Here is a 4,934-nt window from a genome sequence, read left to right as displayed (position 1 = left end):
AAGAGGAGAGGAAATCCTCATCACAGTGAAATAGGTAATGAGTCCTGGCCCCATAGCGTTGATCAACATTTTGAGCTAAACGTTCTGATTGTTGCACCAGCTTGTTGCTTTAAAAATATATATGTTTGGATGCGAGTTGCTGATCATTCATTTGGGATCTATTGCATTCCACAAGCTGTCCTAGAGTATGTTTGGCATATTTATTCCTTGCACAGAAGAACAGTTAACAATGCATTAGATCAACTTTTGCACTATGGGGGGGGAGTACATTGGCATAAGCTAGTGCTGTTGCTGTTGTTAGACCGACTCATCTGATTGGTTGACGAAAAGTAAAATGTGGACAGTTGTAACATTTCAACATGCGCCTCGGAATTTGACGCTCACAGTGACGCCCCGATGTGTCTGTCTTCATTCACTTTTAGCCTACTTCTTAAGCTGAATTGACTGTGACATGGACCCGATCACGTCGACGGGATTGGCTACATCTGAGGAGCGGCATGGATGAGTGAGGTAATTATATATTATTATAACATCACATTGTCCAAAAAGGCACAGATTTTTTTATGGGCCATTACAGCCACACAAGGGGAGTGCCACCGGGATTTCGAGGCCTGGTGAGAATATTGTCAAGTGCTTGTCAAATTGTGAATGAGAGACTGATGAGGTGTGTTCAGCTTGGACTTTTTTCAAATCATCAGAGTGCCATCATGCAGCCTAATAATATGTTAAGATATGAAATATTCAACGTTCGTACTAGCAAACGAAAGTCGAATAATAACTCTGAACGAAGCTATGGAGAACCAAGTTTCTTTGTTAAACGCTCAACACAGAAATATTTTCAAGTGCTTGTCAATTGTGAATGAGAGACTGATGAATGTGTGTTCAGCTTGTGAACTTTGTTTCAATATCATCAGATGTCATGCATTGGCAAGCTTTAAGAATGTATGTTAAGAATAAGAGAACAATTCTCATACTTGTCGTATCACAGGACGAAAGTCGAATGTAATAACTCTGAACGAAGCATATGGAGAACCAGTTCTTGTCTACGCTTCAAACACAGAAAAAGTGTTAATTTCCTTTGAAAATCGTTTGGGGAAAAGTATCCTTTTCTATTTTATTAAGCCTGTGTTCAATTGTATATATTATATTAAACTCGTTTATACTGTTATTTTAACTGTATTTTTTTTATTTTCACTGAGGCAAGGTCAGTCTTTAAGACAACAAATTCTTAGTTTACATGACGGCCTGATCCCGCCAAACCCTAAGCCCGGACTGACGCCTGGGCCAATGTGGCGCGCCGCTATGGGACTCTGCCAAGTCCGCAAGGCCAGTTGTGGATAGCAGCCCTGGAATCGAACCAGGTGGCTGGTTAGTGACGCCTGCTTAGCGACTGGAGAGTGCAGTGCCTAACCGCGTGCGTCACTAGAGGAGCCCCAAACGTCTGCGTGCAATGGCAGATGCTTGTAGGTTAAACGTGAAAGCCATGGGAGATTTCTAAACACTGTTTATGTATCATGTAAACGGTCAATTGCCATGAGACCGGCAGTGTTTACTGTCAGTTATTTGCTGTGACAATCACCTGCTCTAGAAATGTCATAGACCGCCGCAAGCCGCTAGAAGAAGCGACCGAGCAAGCGCAGCGTCGGTATGGTTAGGGGTGTTGGGACGTCTGACTCCCAAATGGCAGCCACCACATTGGGCAGTGGGTCAAAGAAGTAGTGCACTTATATAGGGCAGAAGGTGATATTGTGGAACAGGCTGAGTCTAGGCGCGTGTTGCCGGAATCTTTAGAAATGCTTCCTTCTGTACGTAGCCTGTAATCTTGTGTAGACGACAGCTGCATGCTCTAGTATGCTCAGCCTCCCATCTGGCGACGCACAGGGTTTCAATCGCCTGCCATGCTGTCTTGCAGGTGTCCTTCGCCATCGCTCATCTGGTCTTCACTGTCTTCCCTGCTCATCTGTCTCCCCCTCTACTTCTAACCTGTCTCCATTAAAAACAATTACAACATCAAATATACCCCCCTTTAAAAAAACACATCCTTCACATCTTGTCTCCTTGAAGTAGTAAACACATCTATAAGGGATTGGACAGGTGTAAACCAGGTTACAATGGTGTCTGATGTGGGTAGGGATAAGGGACATGCTGATTCTGTGGTGGGTAGGGATAAGGGACATGCTGATTCTGTGGTGGGTAGGGATAAGGGGCATGCTGATTGTGTGGTGGGTAGGGATAAGGGACATGCTGATTGTGGGTAGGGATAAGGGACATGCTAATTGTGGGTAGGGATAAGGGACATGCTGATTGTGTGGTGGGTAGGGATAAGGGACATGCTGATTGTGTGGTGGGTGAGCTCTTTTCATGTGTCTCTTTAATAACTCCAAGCCTTCCCACAATGAAGGGCACCTCCCGCTTCGTTCCATTCTTCTTTGCGGTCTGCAACGTCATCATCGGATTGGCTGGGACTCATGGGCTCCGCCTTCAGTCCGATGCTYGGCAACCAATCCCTGTCCTCAACGTTGCGGTCTACATCATCAGCATGAGCCTGGCTGAGACTCACAGGMGCACCACAAGCATCCTCCTCTTTCAGCTGGAGTGACCYAGARGTTCCCTGCTCCTCCGATTTAATTGAATCCACATTCATTTCCTCCCTACTTCCTGTAGGGTCACTCCTCTGWGTGTCGAGSKTCTTAYCAACCATCTCRTRTCCTGGGTGAGTTTTTCTCATGTGTCTCTTTAAGTTTCCAGAATCACTCCAAGCCTTCCCACAACGAGGGCAYACGAACGGTTTCTCCCCAGTATGAGTTCTCAGGTGTCTCTTAAGACAGCCGGCCTTTTTGAATCCCTTACCGCATTTAGTGCACAAGTGTGGTTTGAGAAAAWCACTTTCTGACTGGGAAGTAGTCACATCACTCTCCCTGTGCTCTGGTGTGTGKCTCTCTAGATCAGATTTCGCCTCCAGTCTGTTGCTAGACAACCTAGTTCCTCCCTCGTCACYGTCTTCAGAATAATCATCGGCTTGGTTGGGACTCATTGGTGCACCGCTAGCATCCACCAGTATCCTTCTGATGTCCTCTTTCAGCTGGAGTGACCGAGACATTCCCTGCTCCTCCGATTTAATTGAATCCACATTAATTTCCTCCCTACTTCCTGTAGGGTCACTCCTCTGAGTGTCYAGCCTCTTAACYACCATCTCTTCTCCTGGGTGAGTTTTTCTCATGTGTCTCTTTAAGTTTCCAGAATCACTCCAAGCCCTCCCACAACGAGGGCAYACYAACGGTTTCTCCCCAGTATGAGTTCTCAGGTGTCTCTTAAGACAGCCGGCRTGATGGAATCCCTTTCCACATTCAGAGCACACATGTGGGTTCTTCAGAGGATCACTTGGCGGGTGTTGTGTTTTCATGTGTGATTCCAGTCTTTCTGCAGTTATGAAYCTCTTCTTACATTGACCACAACGGTGAGGGTGATCTGTGTGAAAAACTAGCCGGTGATGTTTRAGGCTTGATTTTACAATGAATTGTTTCCCACAATCCGAGCAGTGGTGAGGTTTCACTGTGTGTTGTTTAACAGTATGCCTTCTCATGTGTCTCTTTAAGTTTCCATAATCACTCCAAGCCTTCCCYCAACGAGTGCAGATGTACGGTTTCTCCCCCGTATGAGTTCTCTGGTGTGTCTTAAGACTGCCGGCCTGTGTGAATCTCTTTCCGCATTCAGAGCACATGTATGGTTTCTCTCCAGACAGATACAGTAAGTGTCTTTTCAGATTGGTTGCTGTGGTAAAATTKTTCCCACAGTGATCACAGATATGGGATCTAGGCCTGTRTCCTGAGAGGGTTTTGTGTTGTTCAGCATTAGACGAGCTGTGGGATTTCTCTCCTGTCTGTGTTGCCTTGTGTATTTTAAGGCCACTCTGCCCCGGTGTCTTCCTGCAGTCGACAAGCCGCACAGACACCCTCTTCAGACCYCACAATAAGGCGCTACCGGGAGAGGCACGCCCCGGGGACTCTGGGAGGGTGGAGGAGGGCCAGAGAGGCTTGTCCTGGAAATCAGAAAAATAGASATGAAATCAAAAATCAGGGTGCAGGGATTTTTCTGCCATTGAAATCCTGGAAAAACAGTTTCAGGGTAAACGACTGAAACCAGATAGAAAGTAGAAAAGATAACAGACCGATTACATGTATCAATAATGTCATCTGAGAACTAACAATCAAAATAAACACTAGACAGTCAGGGAGAATAAACAATGCCAAAAACAATTCATTTAGCAGGAATAAGATTTTTTTTGTTTGAGCAGAATAACACAGCATTAAACATGACAAAATGCATAGAGTTCAAGGAAATTAGCTTCAACCTGCAAAATCTTCTCTCAGGTCCATGGCAGAATACGTAGAAACGCAAAAAAAATGTTGCTTTAAAAACGTGTTAAAAATCTCTCTCAGCTCCATGGAGAAAATTGTCTTAAAAATGCTAAGAATTCTGTACACCGCCAAGATGGGGGCCTCTAAAATGCTGTCCAAAATTCAACTGAGCCAATGGGCCGACCCCGCCTATTGACACACCCCCATGCCAGACCCTAAGCCCATTTTTGATCCAGAAAAACCCTTGGTGTGGGAAACGCTCTCCTACCTGTCAAGGAATTTTGAAGTCTCAAGAGTCTTTCCTCGATAACTCTGCCTCCTTCTCAAAATGCATTGGAGACTAACGTCCAAGAGGTGGAGCCTCAGTGATTCTCCTCCCACATGCATTGGAGGACAAGTCCAGAGGTGGAGCCTCGGTTATCTCCCCCAATGCATTGGAGGACAAAGTCCAAGAGGGTGAGCCTCGGTTATTTCCTCCAATGCATTGAGGACAAAGTCCAAGAGGTGGAGCCTCAGTGAATCTCCTCCCAATGCATTGGAGGACAAAGTCCAAGAGGTGGAGCCTCAGGTTATTCT

Source organism: Salvelinus sp. IW2-2015, unplaced genomic scaffold, assembly GCF_002910315.2.
Source record: "Salvelinus sp. IW2-2015 unplaced genomic scaffold, ASM291031v2 Un_scaffold3939, whole genome shotgun sequence".
Classification (NCBI taxonomy): Eukaryota; Metazoa; Chordata; class Actinopteri; order Salmoniformes; family Salmonidae; genus Salvelinus; species Salvelinus sp. IW2-2015.
This window is presented reverse-complemented; position numbering follows the sequence as displayed.